At 43.6% G+C, this 22,315-nt stretch overlaps 2 pseudogenes; both read left to right on the top strand.

The window, feature by feature from the left end:
* The first annotated feature begins 5,493 nt into the window (after nucleotides 1-5,493).
* LOC113588920 lies at nucleotides 5,494-5,554 on the top strand (annotated as a pseudogene).
* Nucleotides 5,555-10,145: 4,591 nt separating this feature from the next.
* On the top strand, nucleotides 10,146-21,873 carry LOC113591039 (annotated as a pseudogene).
* Nucleotides 21,874-22,315: the final 442 nt, after the last annotated feature.

The following is a 22,315-nucleotide window of genomic DNA, read 5'->3' as shown; positions in this document are numbered from 1 at the left end:
GAGTGCTTTTTCCATGTTCTCTTTGAGTCTCTGTGTGGGTTTCCTCCCCAAAACATGGAGATTAGAATCATTTGATACTCTGAACAGTGTGTGTCTCCAGTGATAGCTGTTGCTCCTGGTTAGCCTCCTCCCCTTCCCCTGCACCTGGTACAGTCCCCCAGAGGGCTGTGGTTTCTGATAGAGGCTATGCTGTGTGCAAATTGGCTTCTGCATATATGTGTGTATATATATATATATATATATATATATATATATATATATATATATATATATATATATATATATATGTGTGTGTGTGTGTGTGTAATATGTCCTTGAGTATGAGAAATGTGCTATGTAAATAATAATAACAATGTATGACAGTGGCTACATTAATGTATTTATGACAGTAAAGCAGTATGTAGCCTAGTCTCACTTTGTACTTGGTTGTCAGGAAAGCAGACTTCCTTCAACACTTTAACACTTTGTCCCTATAGGGGAAGAGAATTGTATATTTTTGTTTAATTCAGAACAGTTGCTATGACAACACACCATAGATGGACAATGGAATGGGTGAAACTGATGCCCAAATCAACACAAAAATTAAATGTATAAAATAACTAAAGAAGTTGCCATAGTTGGGCCCCTGATCAAGGTCATTAATGCTCAATTGTTCAAATTCTGTTCAGTTATAATTGTGTCATAAATTAGAATATATGTGTCAGCTAAATGTTATACGTGCAGAAATGGTAAACAGTTCTGAAACAGAAGAGAAATCTTTGGAAATCTTGAAATCCTGACAGCAATTGTAGGAATAGGAAACAATAGGTGGAAGAACTTAAGAACAACTGAAGAACATTCTCTACTACATTGACTGAATAAATAATATAAAGATCAAAAGACAGATGTAAGCACACTGTAAATTACACATAGTCCCTTTAATACCCTGTAGCAATTGCTCATGTTTTACACAGTGCCTCAGAGTGCTAGAATTTGTTCCCCTCATAATTATTGTGCCCTCTCCCATCAATATAGCTCTGGGGTTATTGTAGTAAAGTAATAACACTAAGAGGATACTGTACAATTCTGTCTGCACGCTCATATGTTACTCTCTACTACCATCTCATGGACACAATTATATCACTCAAATAAATTGACGAGGTAAGGCCAGATATCAAAACGTTCACAATTCAGATACAAATACAATTACCTATACAGCAAAAGTTTCTTTTTGTCAGTGAGAATTTACTGTTTGAGAGAATGACCACAAATAAATCATCTTGTTTTGACATTTAAAAAAGCTTTGTGGGATTCTATTTATTTATGTATACATATTTCATCCTGTGACTAAGTGAAACCCTTGCTGTTTTTGTGTATGAAGTCATTACAATTACTTCCATTAGCAATTCTGAGCAGTAGGCAACTTACCACTTACAGTCAGAGAAAAGTTGTTCAGTGGAGGTCTCACTCAGGAAGGCCCAGCTAACTACAAATGATGTTTCTCAGACCACTTGTAACCATGAGGTTAACTGTTTTGTGTCATTCCTTAACCACACAAATTAGCCACTGGCATATTATACCAGACTGTGTAAGTGACACAAAAATAAATCTTGTTTTTAATGATAAACTACACTGTAAAAAACATGAGTTAACAATTTGCAATCAGTTTGTTTGGGTATATTTCACCCCATATTTTGAGTAAGGAGTACCTAAACTGAACAGCTATGACACACTAAAAGAAGTTAGCTAAAGTCTACATAACATTTCTCAATACATTACACTACTAATTACTTAGAAAAAATTGTAATATTAACTGTTGATTGTTAGTAGGCAAATTATCTAATAAATAATAATAATGAATTAAATCATTATCATCAATTAACCATTACTTATTCAGGGAAGGTTAGTTTTACTTAAATTGTCAGACACAAAACACAATATTGATTTGGTCAATTTCTTTTAATTAACCATATTAAAAAAGATAAAGGAGGGACAAAAGGACCCTCTTCACTCTACATATGCAAATGAAAATGTTTTTTTTCTGCTTCCAAATGCAAACATTGTATTATGGCCAAATGTGAGAGTTTGCAATATTAAACATTGCTCAAACAAATATAACAGTACATAAAAGGTTAATTATATGCATAGTTTCAACTCATTGTGTATTTGCAAAGTGTTTATTTAGTCACATGCTTCAATGTAGAAAATGAGGTTGTTATGTTCTTTGGTTTTTTCTTTTGATTTGTTCTTTGTCATGTGGTATTAGAATTTGTTTTTCAGGTTATCCACACGAGGGTGCACCAAGAACCAGGGAGCTGTCAAGATGACATTGTCACAGCAACGGACAACCTGATTGGTTGAAGGGATAATTAACCTCCTGTTAAAGATCTGCGTCCCGAATGTGTAGGCAGGGTGTCTTGTTCAGTAGACCCCTCGTGTGCCATGGTAGACGCTTCTTTGTAAGGCTCTGTGTTGGTACAATTACTGCCTGTGGTAGACCCTTTTTGTGATTGGTGTGTTGAAGTTGACTGGGTTTTTTTTGTTTGTTTTTTTATCTCTTGTTCTTTAAATAGGGCCTTATGAGTTATTACTTGCTGTCCAGCTAAGTTCTTATATAGAGCCTTTGAGAGGTACTCGATCTTTGGAGGCTTTATCCACAAGGCCATGAACTGCTTCTCCATTAGCAGCATTGAGTTGTTACAGCCAGTGTCAAAAAGGACCACTGAGACTCACTTACTGATAAATGATTGCCTGAAATATTAAGAATTGTTTTTGTCTTATTGTTCAGAGTTGTATGGGTGGATGCTGTGTTCGTTTTTGCTTTGTTGTTGTATTTCTGTTTTGTGATAAGGAGTTGAGGGAAGAGTGATTGTATTTTATTTTATTTTGTTTTAGGAAAGAATGATTGAATCCACTTGAGTAGATTTGTTTTGTTTGATGTGTTGGTGTAAAGCTCACCCTGAAGAAACACTCCTGTTAGGTTTATGCTGTGTGTGTGTGTGTGTGTGTGTGTGTGTGTGTACAAAACTGAAACTCCCGTACAGAGTGTGTCTCCATGTTTTTTTTTTTTTATGTTGCACCCATTTGTGGACCTAGATTCGGAGCTCTAGAAAGGCACAGGTAATAGGGTCGTAACAGAGGTACATCTCAAAACCTATTTTGAGGTTAACAGAAAATCAATTATTGCGGTCATAATCAGTATAGAAGTTCCATCTGGTTCTTGGCTATCATCAAAATAAGTAAACAAGCCCACAATTGTCCACTAGGTAGAGCCATATGCAAAGCAAGGAGTAAGGCAAGCATCCAATATTACTAATAATAAAAGACAAAAGCAAAACCAAAATAACACTAAACCAGCCAAAAATAGTCTGATGGAATATGCTCAACTGATTAGTCCATGTTCTCTGAGAAACAGTGATCCAAAAGTAGTAGTACATGGGTGCAAACAGTTCGTTCCATTAGCATTTTATCCCATTCACTTTTAAGGCTGTGGCCCTTCTTGAGCAGCTTTGCCCTGTCAAGCTCCAAAAAGGCTTCGAAAAAAGTGGAACACTTCAAAACTGAACTGGAGCTTCTCAGGATATTCCAGGTTGAGGGCATAGATCAATCCGAGCAACAGTCTACATGCCTTTGTTTGGTTTCTACACCCACTCAGCACTTGGTTGCCCTCTATCACAATAGAGACATCTACAGGATCATTCTTGGCTGTTGGATTATGGACCACAAGCACCTTCATGGTTTGGTCTGTGTGTAACTCACATTCATCCTCCATGTTAAAAAGAAACAAGCATATGCATTTTTAATTTTAACAAGCATATTTAACTACATGCTATTCCAGTACAATCCAGTTTTCCTGGTCAAGCCATTTATTTCAACACAAACAGGGATTTTTAAAATTAATCGGGAGTTAAATAGAAGCAGATGACAAATGAAAAGCAACATCTCAATGCTTTACCCCAGTATCCCATAAAGAAACATTTGTTAATCTAACAGACTGGTGTCGATGGAAAGATTATCATGCTGGAACAGACGATTGCCTTCAGGATAGAAAAATCAGCATATAATGAATATACTTATAAGTTGCTTTGGATAAAAGAGTCAGCTAAATGTCATAAGTGTAAATAACATACCTGGCACTCTTGGAAGAGCTCTTCTTGTTGCTCCCCAAGGTACTCAATCAGGCAACATAAAACAGTATTGCTTTTTCTCTCAACACACCCGGGACTGTAAGGAGATGCATTTTAGTGACTTTATTTCTGCAAAGTAGTTTTTGCACATTTGTTTAAGAAGTAAAACCAAATCAAAGAAAACTATTTAACTTGCTGCAAGTTATACTTGGCAGCATGGCTCTGTCCTCAAACCTCTCAGTGGACATTTTTTCAGCACATTTCGAATTTCGAATATCTGACTTTTCCATGTACATTAGGCTATACAGGTCATACAAGTTAGATATAAGCTACATAGTTACCTGTGTATAAAGTGCCAACAGGTTAGTGAACTCCAGCAAACAGTCAACGCCATCATGTACTGCTTGGATTGTGAAGGGCGTGGACAGCAAATAAACTCAAATGTGTATGTTCACAGCACCTAGACAAATAGGCTACACCAAACAACACATACATAATTCCAAAGCAAACCCCATTTACTGAAAGTTCCCATATTTAGAGTGAAATGAATGTGTTATTTCTCCTAGCAAGTTCTCCCACTGTAATCATTAAACATATGGGAATACTAGGTGCTGTAAGATTTTCTTGCATCACTTTAATTTACTTTGCAGCTAACATGCTCGAATGTGAAGTGCAGTGATTAATAAAAAAAAAACTGTTTGCTTGGTCAATGATCTGTTTTGCTATGTGTAGGCAATTAAAAAAAAACATTATATGGCTTACGGCTACACCAGCTTGAGCATGCCTGACCTCAGAAACTAAACAGGTTTGGAACTGGTTAGTACTTAGCTGGTACCCTGCCTGGGAATGCTAGATGCTGTAAGCTTTTCTTGCATCACTTTAATTTACTTTGCACCTAACATGCTTGAATGTGAAGTGCAGTGATTAATAAAAAAATATATCTGTTAGCACCTGGGAATACCCGGTGCTGTAAGATATTCTTGAATCACTTTAATTTACTTTGCAGCTAACATGCTCAAATGTGAAGTGCACTGGTTAATAAAAAAATATATCTGTTAGCACCTGGGAATACCCGGTGCTGTAAGCTATTCTTGAATCACTTTAATTTACTTTGCAGCTAACATGGTTGAATGTGAAGTGCAGTGATTAATAAAAAAAATTGTTAGATTGGACAGTGATCATATTTGCTATGAATATGCAATTTGACAAAACCTCCAAAGCTTACCGCCACACCAGCTTGAGAAAGCCTGAGCTAGTCTGACCTTGGAAGGTAAACAGGTTTGGGCTGGTTTAATACTGAGGTGGGACCCTATCTGGGAATACTAAGTGCTGTAAGCTTTTCATGCATCACTTTAATTTACTGTGTGCTCTGTGCAAGGGTCAGGACGTGCTTGTTACAGCAGCACAAATACTAAAATTGGATCGATACAGAGAAGATTAGCATGGCCAATTTGAAATTGTTGGCAGCCAATCTTCTCTGTGGCCAGTCCAGTGCCCCGGGTCCCCTCCGGAGCTGCTTTGGCCCCCCCTTGGCCCTTCTGGAGGCGCCCGACCCCACCCATGCCATCCACGGCCTTCCCGGACCCACGGTTCACCCAGAACCCAGAATCTGCCCAAATTCCTGGCCAGGTGACCTCTGTGACCTCTCTGGCAAGGAGGCGGGACTATGGCCATAGAGGGTTGGCTGTTGTTTTGCATATTAAGTAGCCATGTGCAGTTGAGCATGCATGTCAAGTAGCTGTGTATCATGCTCTTAGACTCGCTTTTGAATATCTTCTATCTGTGCGTAATTATATTCACTTTTATATTCACGATTAAGATTGCATATGAAAATCCAACAGACATTTAACAGATTGTCAGTTTCATTGTCTTCCGCATTTCTAATGGTTTTCCGCATTTTTAAAAATATCTCCCACTAATATATATATATATTGTTAAAATTGCATGTTCATTTAAGAATAAGATTAATAAAGTTGACTTAATTGAATGTTAATTGAATAAAGTTAATTTAACCGAATCATTTATACACAGGAAACCGAACTGTTTAAATAGTTGTTTATTGTTCATGAAATAAATAATATCAATCAAAATAACAAGTGCATTATTTGTGAGATTGTGTCTCATTACCAAAAAGTTATTTATTCACTTTCTTAAAGTAGTTTAAATCGGTGCCCATTCACTTTGTGCAACAGAATGCAGAATAAATCAGTGCTTGTTCATTGTGAAGTACAGAGCAGAAGAAATCAGTGCTCGTTCACTTTCTGAAGTACAAAGCACAAGAAATCAGTGCTCATTCATTTTTTGAAGTACAAAGCAGAATAACTTTGTGAGACTTAAAATACAGTATAAGTCAGTGCTCATTCACGTTGTGAAGTACAAAGCAGAATAAGTCAGTGCTCCTTCACTTTGTGAAGTATAACAGAGTAGTAAACAGTACTGCTTCACTTTGTGAAGTATAACAGTATTAAACAGTGCTGCTTCACTTTGTGAAGTATAACACAGTATTAAACAGTGCTGCTTCACTTTGTGAGGTATAACAGTATTAAACAGTGCTGCTTCACTTTGTGAAGTATAACGGAGTACTAAACAGTGCTCTTTCACTTTGTGAGGTATAACAGTATTAAACAGTGCTCCTTCACTTTGTGAAGTATAACAGTATTAAACAGTGCTCCTTCACTTTGTGAAGTATAACAGAGTATTAAACAGTGCTGCTTCACTTTGTGAAGTATAACAGTATAAAACATTGCTCTTTCACTTTTGAAAGTACAAATAATTATGAACAACACACAGAATAAATAATTAAAGCAGGAATAAATATAAAACTATGTACAGGTATGAACAATGGGATGAGTTGGGTGGTCAGCAGATCACTGACCTTGTCCAGCATCTCTTCTCTTCATCTCTTCCATCCACTGCTCCACGGTCTTCCCCGCTGCCGCCTTGCAGAAGTGCACCTGCTGTGGCCAAGCTCTTTAGTTTTAGGTTGGCCACACTGCTTGCAGGCATAATGTTCATGCTTGCGTCGCTTCGTGGGGACAGCCTGTCCATCCGCAGCAGCGGCGGCGGCCTCGGCCTCTGCCTTTTTCTTCCAACGCCACGGCGTGGTCCAGGGCACTTTGGGCCTGGCCGGTGCGGCAGGGGCAGTAGGAGTGGCGACAGTGGCAGAAGTCGCGTCGCCTTCTGGAATGGAGCTCGTTGGGGTCTCGCCGGGAAGAAGAGGAGGTTGGCCTCGGATGCGCTGAGAAGCCTGCCCGGACGCATCCTGCTGTATGTTAAAGTCAAAGGCAGGGTGCCCATGAGTCGGATGCTCCGGGAGCTTACTCAGCGCGGGAGCAAGGGGTTCCGGGGCCACCATGGGAGTGCTGGATTGGCCAATGCTCAGGTGCAGAACATCCTTTTCCTGCTTTTTCTTCCTGGCATTGTACCTGTAAAAAAAAGCAGCACAGCCTATAAGTACTCAGCCTGTATAGTCCACAGTGCCAATAAGGTCAATATAAAACCCCCTAAACTCACCACTGGGTCAGTGTCCGCTGAATCAACTCAAAAAGTTGAATACGGGTCTGGGTGATGAGGCCGGGGCTGCCGAGGACTACGTCCCTGTTGACACCATAGTCCCTCATGACGGCAGCCCACCTGTTCACCCTGACCCCAGCGACGGTCTGACCATCTGGGTGAAGCCAACAAAGCGCCAGGCACACGGCCTCCACGAGGCGGCTGATGCTGGGCCACTGAGCAGGCCCGCTGCCTTGTCCAAGGAAGCAGCTGTGAAGATACAAAAGCACACACAGACAGATAGAATCAATTATTCACACAGCTACAAGTCAAACTCAAGGAAACTCATTGGTTTATGGAGAGTGCACTTATTGCTTCAGACTCTCTGTTCCAGCTACAACAGAGGTCTTAGAGTGGCTGCTTTTAAACCGTCCCTTAATAAGTCGGTCTCTGTGACGAGGTGGGTAGGCAACGCCGCCCTCGTCACTCTCCGGCAGTTTGTCCCAGAGAGGGACGATGCTGTCTACCCTCTGCTGTGTCACAAAGGCCAGGTTTACTACATGATGGTAGCCTGGAACACCATCAGGTCCCAGGCTCTCCTAGAAATAAAAAAAAGAAACATACACTTTTGGACTGAAGCACACAAACGTTTACTGCTCTCATATGGTTGAACACCTTTTTTTGGAGTGCTTAGGACTTGTGTTGCACTGTACATGTAAATACAAAGTGAACAGAAAGAACTACAATGCACTTACATCCTCCGCATCCCCACACAAAGCCTGAGTCTGGGTAGCAACTTGGCCATCAGGGACGGTCTCCTTGGTCATCCCGGATGCCGAGGACTCGGCCGGGTCCGCGATGAGGCAGCCGGAGAATGAGATCCCATTGCGCGATGGAGAGGCGGCAGTGGTTCGAGACTGTGTTTGGAGCACGTGAGGCCCGCAAACTCATAGAATCCCACATCCACATCCTCGAAGCCCTCGTCCTCCCGCTCTGGAAGGTCCTCATCGCTGATCCCATCTGGAAAATCTGGATCCCTGCCGAGGTCCTCCTGCAGCACTACGCCGGTCTGAGAGTACAGATACTCCACCCCGATGAGCTCACCTATACAAGTGTTTAATACATCACAGGGAAAAAAGGGTTAAGTGTGTGTATGTGTGTGTGTGTGTGTGTGTGTGAGAATATGAGAGAGGGGGTTGGGGGAATTACCTGTATACCCTCCAGGCCTAGTGTAATCCTCAGCCAGCTGGAGCCCAAGGAGTTGCTGGCTCAGCTGGTTGGCGTAGTGCTGCAGCTGGCCACTGTAGCAGACCTGAGTAGGATCGCTTCCCTCCACTGCCGCTGCCACGCGGTCCTCATTCCACCTCACCAACCCTTCAAGCAGGTACGCCTGGAAGTGCAGGGCACTCACACTTGTACCTGCAGCAGTCAAGGAAAGGAGGCTTTTAGTAAACAGTGCTGACATGCATACAGAGAGCGAACGTGAGAGAGGCACTTACCAGGTACGAAGTAGTTCAGGTGCAGGTGGAATGACTCCAGGGATGTGGAACCGCGTGCGCAGCGATACACGGGCAGCACGACCCCTGCCCTGGTCACCTGCCCCACCCTCCTGTACAGCTGAACAACAGGAGGGTCCTGAATACAGTGGAGGTGGCGCATCTGGGTCTGCCAGATGTCCTCCATCTTCTCGCGGTCCAGAAGTCTGACGTCCATGGTGTCCGTCACATCCATGTAGTCTTCCAGCAGCTCCTGGAGGAGCAGCTCAGTCTCCTGAGCCCTGTGTGTACAGCGCCAACAGTGCCGAGCCAGCTCCTTGGCCGTGGGTCTGCCGGAAGACCGGGAGTCAGTCAGGCGGCCTCTGGACCGTGGTGCCTCCCTGAGCCTACTGTAGACGGGCCACATCCTCCACGTCCCACTCGAAGACGCAGAAGGAGAGGCAGCCCATGAAGAGTGATGTTTTAGCAAAAAGAAACATGCAAACTTGATGTATAGTGATTAATGACTTTGTGTGCATTTGGAAAGGTTTTTGGACCCTTCGGAGAAGTCTAGGACACCTAGTGGAAAACATTGTGTAGCTAGTTAGTCATTTCATGTATATGCTCAAAACTGTTCAATTTATTACAGAATCAGAAAGTGTAGAGTATGAGTGAAAATGAATCTCCAGCATCAATAGACACAATATACACCAAAAGAATCAAAGACGTTTTTTGGTTTTTTTACATTTTCTTCGGTATTAGATGAGCTCAAATGGAACCTAAATGATGGACAATTCAGCCTGGATGTGAACTGATGTCTAATCCCAAGTGTCTACTTCAATTTGAATCCTGAATGATCATTGTGCTATTTTTACAATTTCAGGTACCTAATGTTAAAATGAACACCACAAAAATTGGAAATTTCAAGCCCCCATTTAAAACTGAAAATGCAGTAAATTTATTACCATGGAGTAGGATGGGAAGATGTATTAGACAGTAGAGTCTTGAAGGCATAGAAAATAATCTCAGTGTTGTGTACCTCCACTCTCAGTTCTAGTCACATCTCAAGGAAATGATCAACTTTGTGGAGCTGGAGATCCAGGCCAAACTAACCAATCTGGCCAAAATAAAGTCAATGATCGACAACAAGCAGAAAGCTCTGGCAGGGGTAATGATAGCTAAGTACAAGATGCGTGCAGACAACCTGTGGCTCTACCAGCACTGCAGCCTGCTGAGAAACAAGAAGCTGCTTCAGGATCTTGAGAAGTTGAAGGATGCATGCAAGGACCTGCAGAGCCAACTAGACATTCTGAAGAGGCAGCATTAAAAGCTCTCTGTGAAGTGTAGTGCAGTAAAGAGCAAGCTGAAGCAGGGCAGGCCACTGCAGCATTGTGTATAACACAGTTGAACACACACTTGTACGCGTATATACACATACATGCTGTATGCTCTTTGTGCAGAGCTAAAATAAAAACAGTATACTGTTATATTTGAAAATAGTGTTATGCCTTTTATATTTGAAAGTTGAAAAATCTCTGATATATGTGTGTGTGTGTGTGTGTGTGTGTGTGTGTGAGTGTGTGTGTGAGTGTGTGTGTGTGTGTGTATGTCAGTGAGGGAGAGAGTGTGTGTGTATGCTACTTTCCAGGGAATAAAATTGTCTGTACATGTTTAAAAATTGTCAGTATAAGAAGTCAATATAACTTTGGGAAGGAAGACTATGTACTCATTGAATCAAATAAACACATCAGTATAATGGAATGTAATTGACATGATTTGCCAGAATTCTACGTTTAGTATTCATGTTTGAAGAATTACATAACATTTGCTCTCTTAGCCTTCATCTTCATTCAAGGCTTTATGACTATGGGATATGCATCAAACCTTTCCAATGTACTGCCAGTCAGATTCTCTCCACCTAGTTCCACAGTTAATTGTTCTAGGTTCTGACATCGTTGTGCGATTCAACACAGCTGGCATGAACATTATTATAGCTGTAATTAACGGAGCCATTCTAATGGCCACAAATTACTGAAGAATAGATATGTGACATTTAAGAAGGGAGACTCAGAGCTGAGTCCTACTGAGAGGGCAGCTCCCTGACGTCTTCATCTAAAACTTCGGTAGACAGATGAATCCACAAGTTACAAACATCTGTGTTACGCTAATTTATGCTGCTATTTCTTTAAAACCATCCCCATTCTAATCAATTTCTTTGGGTTTGCCAGTAAACACTAGTTGACCATATCATAAAGATAATGTTTTGTTCTGCCCTATTTGTTGATATTTAAAACTGAGTGGTAAGAAAAGGCAATACACGGTGACCAATAAGCAATAAAAAGTTATTGAAAAGCTTCAGACATGCTGTTGCATGGGCTGACCCAGATATTTATCACCAGAGACCTAGAGCCCTAAACACTTGCCCAAGTCCTTGTTTTGACTTATCTGGGTCCTAATCATATTATTCATACTATATCTATGCAATTTGACCCAGGAGTACATTTCACAGCACATCATTTTTAAAACCATGGCAAAAACAATAGTTTTCCATCTATGTCACCAGCCCAGCATAGAGCCAGTCTCATCAATGGACCTTAGAAATAACCCCTTGGTGCTAGATGCTATACACACACTGTGTACTGTCTGAACTGGACCCAGAGTAGGAAATGAAAAGTAATTAGCTAGTAATAGCAAAAGCATGGACCGAGAGGTTTATTGAGTACATTCTCTCTCCGCCTCTCTATATCTCTCTCTCTGAGGTATTTTCATTATTTATCGCCTAGCTGACAAATCTGTTCCATTTTAACTTTGGTCTGCAGAGACACACACACCAACACACACACACCCACACACTCACACCCACACACACACACCACACATACACCTACTCACACACACACCACACACACACCACACATACACCTACACACTACACACAACACACACTGAAACACAGACACACACACACCACAGACACACACCACACACATTTGTTTAGTCTGACTGTTAGGCTTCTTTAGAGGGAAATGTTAATATACTTTTAATAGAAATGAGTTTCTATATGATCTCTTTAGAAACAGGAGTCACTGCAGTAGCTCAGAAAGTTGCTGTCAGCAAATACACAAGTACTAAACATGATCATGTTGTGTAAGTAGAGTGTGTGTGTGTGTGTGTGTGTGTGTGTGTGTGTGTGTGTGTGTGTGTGTGTGTGTGTGTGTGTGTGTGTGAAGGACCACTCTGTGTGTTATGTAAATGTGAATTTGAGGAGGGAGCTAAAGAGATGAAATGAGCTGCAGAGACCACGATACCCCCCCCTGCTGGAGGAGAAGAAGGTAACACACACATGCACACACACACACACACATGCATGCCCACACATGGATACACACACAAACACACACGCATGCACGCACACACGCATTCCTGCACACACACAAACAGACACACACACATGCACGCACACACACGGACGCACGCACGTACACTGAAACCTTTCAGCCTCACTGCAGCATTATTTCTACCAGAGAACAGAAAACACACCACCCCAGGTGTGTGCACACATGTGTGTGTGTGAGTGAGCAAGAGAAGAGAAAATGTATTTATGCTAGTTTCTTCTTTGGTTAGGGTTTAGGGTTTGGGTTAGGGTTAGTTCTAAGGTTAGGGTTAGGGGTAGGGTTAATTTATCTATGCTAGTTCATCCTGTAGCATTGTTTTGACATCTCCACCACTACATGATCTTTTGAGGGGCGGAGCTCAGTGTAAAGACATTTAGCTGATGTTCACTATGGTTGTGGAGCTCAGAGTAAAGGTGTGTGTGCATGTCTGTGTGTGCGTGTGTGTGTGTATCAGGGCCAGGGGTATATAATGTATTTGACTATGGTATTATGCGGGACAGTCTGAAGAAGGCACACCTATGTGTGTGTGTGTGTGTGTATGTGTGTTTCAGAGTCGGAGGCGTATAATGTATTTGACTATGGTATTTTGCGTGACAGTCTGAAGAAGGCACATCTGGAGAGCGTGAGGAAGGGAGGCTTTGACTCCACTGCACAACGAACCCTCATCTTCCTCAGTAAAGACGAAGCCCACAGCCCTGGACCAACACACTACAAGGTGAGAATTCACAGGGTTGATGGTTTAAATAATGACACTCATTATGGTTCATTATAGTACTGTATGTTTAATGGTTTTATATTGTAATGTGTTCATTATGGGTAGGTGGACAAAGCCCCCATGGAGTCCTATAAGCAGCAACCTAGGTAACTAACCCCCAACTCAACACATCTCTACCTGCTAAAGTAACTAACCCCCAACTCAACACGTCCCTACCCACTAAAGTAACTAACCCCCAACTCAACACGCCCCTACCCACTAAAGTAACTAACCCCCAACTCAACACGTCCCTACTCACTAAAGTAACTAACCCCCAACTCACCACATCCCTACCCGCTAAAGCAACTAACCCCCAAGTCAACACGTCCCGACTCACTAAAGTAACTAACCCCCAACTCACCACATCTCTACCCGCTGAAGTAACTAACCCCCAAGTCAACATGTCCCTACTCACTAAAGTAACTAACCCCCAACTCACCACATCTCTACCCACTGAAGTAACTAACCCCCAGCTCACCATGTCTCCATCCACTACAATAACTAACCCCCATCTCACCATGTCTCTACCCACTGAAGTAAATACCCTCCAACTCACCACGTCTCTACCCGCTAAAGTAAATAACCCCCAACTCACCACGTCTCTACTTGTGAAAGTAACTAACCCCCAAGTCACCATGTCTGTACCCATCATTTAACTAACACAAATCTTCCCACATCAGTACCCTTTAACTGACTAACCCCAACTCACCATGACTCTACCAACTACAGTGATTAACCCCCAACTTCCCTCAGCTGTAACCTTTAACTAACCAATTCTCCACCTGTCTACCCACTAAAATAACTAAACCCAACTGTCCACATCTCTAGCCTTTAACTATACCCAACTCACCATGTCTCTGCCCACTAAAGTAACTATTCCCCAACTCACCATGTCTTTACATTTACATTTACGGCATTTAGCAGACTCTCTTATCCAGAGCAACTTACAAAAGGGCTTTGTCATTTACTCATAGAATATATCTAAGTACAATACAGTAGGTTAGAATCAAACATACCAATTAACTAGAATACTGTGGAATACAGGAATTAATGCTGATACCTAGAAGTACAAAATACATAAGGTCTATCTTAAACAATGATAAGTGCTATAAACAATAAGTGCTAGAGTTTGTTAAACAACATAAACAGTACCCTACAGTAAGTACTAAATTAGTCAGTCAATATGGGAGCAGTGTCAGTTGTCCTTTAAATATTCTGCAAATAGATGGGTCTTCAGTCTGCATTTGAAGACTGCAAGGTACTCTGCTGTCCAGACAGCAAGGGGGAGTTCATGCCACCATCTTGGAGCCAGGACAGAAAATAGTCTTGATGCTTGTCGTCCATGAGACCTGAAGCAAGGTATTTCACGCCGAGCTGCATGCACTCACGCGTGCCCATACACACGAGCTTACACTCACAAACACGCACTTACATACAAGCACACCAACATACACATACACACACATATACATGCACACGCACGCACACACACACATACACAAATATGCGCGCACACACACACACACACACACACACACACACAAAAGCGCACACACAAATAAACATTCACACACACCCAGGCACACATACACTTGCACAGACACACTTGCACGTATGCACAGGCATGCAGGCACATACACACACACACACACACGTGCGCACACTCACACATGTGCACGCACAAACACTCAAACACGCACATGCGCGCACACACACACACATGAGTAGTGCTCAGGTGTAACTGTTGGATGTGCACAGTTAATTCCCAAAGCACACCTGATTCAAATCAGCAGTTCACTTGTTACAAATCAAAATGGAAGAAAGATGATGAAACAAAAGGGCAAAAGTGTACACAGGTCTGGCTGAATGAGTTGGTCCTTAATCTGTGGACGTGTTGGGCTTAGGAAACTCTGGAGGGCTCTGAAGCTCCTGGACTGATGCCCTTTCTGCTCTGGTGCTCTGGGTTTGCTGTATTTCTAACTGTCCTGTCTGTAACAGAGAACAGAGGAGGAGTGGTGGTGCCCCTCCAGGATGTCCTGTCTCCGCTCCGCCCAGGTAGTGGTGTACGCTCTGCTCCCAAGAGGGGAGGTGGTAGCCGACAGCATGGACTTCCCTGTTGAGCTGGGTCTGGCTAACAAGGTCAGAATGTCACAATGTTCCATAAACATCTAGTGCTCTTGTGAAGTAAAAGGTTGCTGTGGTTGGTCTCCACTTCATAAGAATCTGTATCCATTTAGTGTAGTTTGAGGTTCTCACTAGTCTCTCATGGTCTCCCAGGTGTCTTTGAATTTCTCTTCTCCTGTGGAGCTGCCGGGAGTTCTGTGGAGTTGGTGCTGAATGCTCACCCAGGCTCGATGTGCTCCATGAGGGCCATCGATCAGAGCCTGTTGCTGCTCAGCCCGGAGAAGGAACTCATGGTTGAATCTATACATTCATACCGAACCCCTAAAGGGTGCTCAGGTCTGTTCCAGCTGATCCACCCACCTGCAGAGCTCTGCTCCAAACCTGATCCAACACTTGTGGAGATGTTCTTCAGAACTCTCATTAACCTAATCAGGGTTGAACTCAAATTCAGCAGCAGCCCAACAATACTTTACTGTGAACTTGCATCAGACATGACTTGTGTTAAGTGCTTTCTCTTGCTCGGATCATATTTTGCACACTTGTGCAACTGATAAACAGTCATCAAGTCCTATGGATGAATCTTGCATCTCATGTCATGATAGGTCTTCAAACTGCTCCCTGTCTACAAGTTGTCTGGATACCCAGATGGCACTGATGACTTCTACCTTTGCTCTGAGATGCCACCTCGACTGCCAAAGCCTGTATTAAATGCAAGACTCGCTTTCTCTGGTCCATACAATGGGAATGTTGAGGTTCGTTGAACACCATATCTAGTTCATATCCTGTTCTTTGAAACACTGTTCCCTTTTCTCAGGATGCTGGAATCAGGACCATTACCATTGTTGACCTAAGAAAGTTCTTTGACTGCAGGACTTTGTGGAAATTTGGCTGTACATGGTATCAAGTCATTTTGTTGCTCATTTTGAGTGAATAAATGCATAATAAATGCATAATTCCTACTTGACTGAGCCCTCTGTAGTGGTCACTGTACAGTGAGTCCCCATTATGGCTCATGTGTAAAGGTTTTGTGCTGGAAGTACCTGTAAGCCACATGGAATGCAGGGGCAGTGATGCAAGTGGTTCAGTGCTGCACTCCATGCATCAATGGGCTCTGACACACTGTATGTGTGTTTAAAGTTACAGGTGATGCTGGCATCCTCAAATCAGATCTCAGTCCAACCCTACAAGAGCTGCATTTACACATGCTGCCTCTGTGCTGACGACAGCTGGACCTTCACATGGGTCATCATGCCCTCCATACTAGGTAAGTCTGACTCCAGCTGTGAGCCCATGTTGGCTGAAATTGGAAGACTAGACATGTATTTTTATCCTTAAATGCTAGTTACTGTGCAGAAACATCTACATATTTAACAAGATGTGGATTGTAATGTGGCTGTTTTGCACTGTAGATGTGGAATTGCTGGGGTTGGCAAGTCATTTTCTTGCTCATTTTGAGTGAATAAATGCATATTGTGTTTGATTAACGAAGAAATATTCTCTCAACAGTTGAAAACTTAGCCTTTGCCAAAGAACTTTCTGTAGGCTCTGGTCAGACTCCCTCAGACCAAAACCCACCAGCCGCCATGGTCCGCAGATACTTCCCAGAGACTTTGATCTGGGACCTTGTTTATGTGGGGTTGGTACACACTGGGCTGTGGCTCAAACCTGTTGCCACCAAATGCACAGTGGCCTCATCTGACCAGTTTTCTTTCTCATCACCAGGACGTCTGGGTTTACTAGGGTCAACGAGACCGTCCCAGACACCATCACCACGTGGGAGAGAGGTGTATTTTGTACATCTCCAGTCGGGTTTGGCGTGGCCCCAAAAGTCAGCCTCACGGCCTTCCAGGCTTTCTTCATGAGCCTGACCCTGCCCTACTCCATCGTCCGTGGAGAGGTGTTCACGCTGAAGGCCACGATCTTCAACTACCTACCCTCCTGCATCATGGTAAGTGGTCCAAGTGTCTCTCTATCTCCCCTATGGAACAGAGGAGCTGATTTCTGATTATCCCCACACTGTCTCCTTGGGGGGGAGGGGGGGGCACACCGTAATTCCTACTTTCCTACTTGACTGAGCCCTCTGTAGTGTTCACTGTGCAGTGAGTCCCTATTATGGCTCATGTGTAAAAGTTTTGTGCTGGAAGTACCTGTAAGCCACATGGAATGCAGGGGCAGTAATGCAAGTGGTTCAGTGCTGCACTCCACACACCAATGAGCTCTGAGTTCAAGTTTAAGTTTGGTTTATTTGTCACATACACCAAACTTGAACTTGAACTCAGAGCCCATTGGTGTGTGGAGTGCAGCACTGAACCACTTGCATAACTGCCCCGGCATTCCATCTGACACACTGTATATGTGTTTAAAGGTACAGGTGATGCTGGAATCCTCAAATCAGTTCTCAGTCCAACCCTGCATGAGCTGCATTTACACATACTGCCTCTGTGCTGACAACAGCTGGACCTTCACATGGGTCGTCATGCCCTCCATGCTAGGTAAGTCTGACTCCAGCTGTGAGCCCATGTCGGCTGAAATTGGAAGACTAGACATGTATTTTTATCCTTAAATGCTAGTCACTGTGCAGAAACATCCTATTTACCTATTTACTGTCTAGCAGTAATGCTCTTCATTTGTGTTCCACTATTGCAGCCTTCTCAGAAGGCACATTCCAACTTGCAAAAATGTGTTGAGTAGCATTACTGCTTTCTGGATGTACAATTATGCATTTCATTAAGTATATTAATGACATTTCCAATGCCCAACTTTTTTGGGGGGGGGGGAGTGTATTGTAGGTGAGGTGGTTTTCACAATGACTGCAGAAGCAGTACAGATGTCTGCGCTGTGTGGGAATCGGGTGACCGGTGTGCCGGAGAAAGGACATATGGACACGGTGGTTCAGACCCTGCTGGTAGAGGTGAGCTCCATTGGGGTCTCCTCCACCTCATGACACCACCCTGAAGAGCCCCAGTAACCACAACTCCCCTTACTGGAGCTGAACAATGGAATCTGCCAGCAGCTGTAAGCTTCTGAGTGTTTGAACAGTGCTGGAACAATATGAATACCAAACTTGGTTGGGTGGCTATTCTCCTCAGTCCGATGGATGAATGTGTGTATGTATCTTGCACACCACACTCCCTTTTTGTCGTTCCAGGTAGTGTCTGTACTGTATGTCATGGTGGAGTTTGATGGGTGTGGTTATTCACTGTTAACTTGACAGAAAGATACAGAGCAGACAAAAGGATTTTGTTTTAGCGGCTCCCAGTAGGGTCATTCTGACTGCATACTCCTTCTTCCTCTGACAGGCAGAGGGCGCCAAACAATCCAGCACTTACAATGAGCTGCTCTGCCCTGCAGGTCTGTAGTCCAACATTGATATTCTCACCTGGGTTCATGAGTGTGCTGTGAGGTCTCACTGATGGCTCTTTTCCATCCTCTAGGTGTTGTGTACACCTACAGAAATGTTGCACTGAAGTTGCCTAAAGTGATTGTGCAGGGTTCCTCCACTGCCTTCATCTCTGTGCCAGGTGAGGACACTTGCAGGTACACTGCTCTGTTCCACAAACCCATTCATAAGAAATTCTTTTGGAATTTAACAAGGTTTTGCATATGGACACACATTCAATTCTGGTGACTCTCTGCAGGAGATCTGATGGGCCGTGCACTGCAGAACCTGGACAACCTGCTGGCCATGCCGTACGGCTGCAGTGAACAGAACATGCTGCTCTTTGCCCCCAAAATCTTCATCCTGGGGTACCTGGAGAGCAGCGGTCAGCTGACCCCAGCCATCAGGAGCAAAGCCACCTCCTTCCTGCTGAGTGTTGAGAGCACACACCAGTGGCTCTCAGGATACTTGGGGGTTTGATTTCAACTGATTTTTACCAGTTTATTCTCTTGATCAACAGCACTGAACAAGTTCAGAGAGCGTACATGTTTATGTTGACATGCTTATCGCAGCAAGTTCTGTGTGTGGACCTGGGGTGATCACCTTCTCATTACTCATTCTCCTCATGACTGATGCAGGCTACCAGCGAGAGCTCACCTACAAGCATGAGGATGGATCGTACAGTGCCTTTGGGACCTCGGACAACTCGGGCAACACCCGGTTAGTCTTGCACAAACCAGAGGGAATCTGATATGGTTCCTGTACAACTCTCAAATTACACCATACCCCTGGCCCTGTAATGCTATGGATGGCTCTTATTGAAATGAATATAAAATAAATCAGGAACTCCCAAGCAAGCTCCCTGGTTTCTGTGTACTCAGGCTCACTGCGTTCGTGATGAAGTCTTTCGAAAGCGCAAAGCAATACAGCTTCATCGACGAGGCCAAGACTTGACTGGGCAACAAGCAGCAGCCAAACGGATGTTTTGCCTTGGTGGGCAACCTCATCCATGTGGACATGCAGGTCAGGAAACTGCAGTGCTGCTTCCACCTGCTGGTGTGGAGTGGCACTGCACTGTAGCAGATGTGTGGTGCAGCACTCCTGTGAGCCAGCTGGCTGACTTTGCGCTCTTACACAGGGTGGAGTGAATGATAAGGTGACCCTCTTGGTGTACGCCACAGTAGTAGAGTTGGGCACCCAGTGAGACAGTGAGTGCTCCTCTTGCTCAAACAGCTCCTCTTCCTCAAACAGCTCTAGTATTCAATTAAAAGTCTGTGTGAACATGCCTTGCTGTGTCTTTGGTATGGTAGGATGCCATGGTTTCCAAGAGTTTGGACTGCCTGTGGAACATCTCTGCACAGGTGAACGTCACCTATGCCATCACCCTCCTCTCCTACACCTTCACACTAGCTAGAGACCAGGTGATGAGAGGAACCCTGCTCTCCCACCTGAACCAGCGAGCCGTAGTGACAGGTCAGACTTGCCCAATAAAACCCAGCTTGGGTGCAATTTAACCTTCACTGGATGCTGGTATCTGGCTGAGAAAACTGGGGTTTATTGGAGGCTGCATGTGTCTGTATTTACTGAGCAATTATGGTGATGGTTGGTTGGTATTTACTGGAGAATCTTGGCCGAGTGGGCTCGGTGGTTTTCCGTGTCCTTCAGTGGATGGGCAGCACTGGAGCAGTGGATGTGTTGGGATGGTGACGGACTTTCTGGGTGTGGAGACGACCTCCTACTTGCTCTTGGCTGTGCTCTCTGGACCCCTGCTGCCCAAGTTTGACCTGGGCTACAGTGCCAGCATTATCCACTGGCTGGGCCAGCAGCACAACGCCTTTGCGGGTTTTGTATCTACACAGGTAGTGCCCCCTTCACACCACCAGCTCAAATATTGCTACTTCGTAGCACAACTTGAGTATGATCTTTCAGTCTGCTAATATTTCACTCGCTCAGTTTCTGGAGATGTTTATACCTCAACAGCTGCCTTAATTATTGCAACTTACAAATGTGCTCATGGCTGCAGTAGCTCACTGGTTAAGGTACTTGATATTTGTTAGAGTCTGGGTTCAAACCCCACCACTGTCAAGTTGCCACTGTTGGGCCCTTAAGTCTCAATTGCACAAGTTGTGCTCAGTCATAATTGTAAGTTGCTTTGGATAAAAGTGTCAGGTAAATGTGCTTTCATTTCCTCATAGAATACATCCTAGCCAGTACAGTAAGTTGAAACAATTTACCAATGAACTCAAATAATGTACAGGGGTCAATGCTGATGCCTAGAAGTACAAAATACAAAAGGTCTATCTTAAGCTCTAGTCCTCATTGTTTGTTAGACAACATCAGTGTAAAACAATACCCTACAATAAGTACCAATTTGGTCAGTATAGGAGCAAGGTCAGCTCCTGTTCGTAAAACCCACTCAATATTTTACCTCTGTTTTTAATCCATTTCTCTGCCCAGGACACTGTAGTGGCTCTTCAGGCTCTGGCAAAATATAGCACTGCAACCTACAGTACAACAGACACCATTGCGGCGAGTGTGACGTCGCCGCACGGCTTGAAGACCCAGTTCATGGTGTACCGGAACAACAGACTACTGTACCAGCAGATCCAGCTGCAGGAAGTGACGGGTTTACAATGTCAGGGCATCAGGCCAAGGCTGTGTGTTTGTGCAGGTTAGTCTGGTGCCACTTCCTGTGCTGATCATGGGGCACCTTGGTGTGGAGATGCTTGAAGGCCATTTTGAATAGTTTCTTGGGTGTGTAAATGACTCTAGGGATCCTGTATGCTATCAATATTTCTCTTCCAGTTCACCCAGCACTACAACATCCCTCCTCCCAATGACTTCTCCTCCTTCAGTATCTCATTCAACACAACATCAAACTGCAGTGCCCCAAACCTGTCTGTGGGGGTCACTGTGACTGTCAGGTGAGCTCTACTAGAGAAGAGGAAAGAATGGCTTTGCCCATGTAACCCTTTGACTTTGCTTTAATTTGTCTTTCGGGTATAATGGTAACAGGACTGAGACGGACATGGTGGTCATTGAGGTCAAGCTGCTGTCTGGGTTCAGTCTGGTTGAGGGGTCACTGATACCAGTATCTGGCTCTATAGCGGTAACTTTGACCTCACTGAAAATACCCATCATGCATTAGCTGGTCTGCTCATAAATAATCTGTCTACAGGAGAATGCCACTGTAAAGCATGTGGATCAAATGGAGAGAAACGTCGTCATCTACTTGAATGGGGTAAGAACAGGCTTTCACTAGTTCAGCAGTTTCAGATCAACTTGCTTGCAAGATGAACAGTGTGTTGTATGTTGGGACAAACATTATGCAGAGCAAGGCCGTAATCATAAACTGAACAGGTCACAGGGAATTCACTCCCTCATAAGAGAATTGAGGGGCAAAGTATACTAATGCTCAGAAATCTATGCATTTGTATGAAGACGAGTCCAGATATTGTGACCAAGGTTTAGGAAGTGATGTACAAGTACATTTGGGTGTGCATCAAGGACCTCTTCTCACTTTAACCTCTCCACTTCTCTCCAGACCCCTCTCTTCTCATTCTGTCTACTAATCTCCTTCCCAGCTGTCT

The sequence above is a fragment of the Electrophorus electricus genome, chromosome 21, assembly GCF_013358815.1.
Source record: "Electrophorus electricus isolate fEleEle1 chromosome 21, fEleEle1.pri, whole genome shotgun sequence".
In the NCBI taxonomy this organism is placed as follows: domain Eukaryota; kingdom Metazoa; phylum Chordata; class Actinopteri; order Gymnotiformes; family Gymnotidae; genus Electrophorus; species Electrophorus electricus.
Note: the sequence above shows the minus strand (reverse complement) of the source record. Positions and strands in the feature narration are given on the sequence as shown.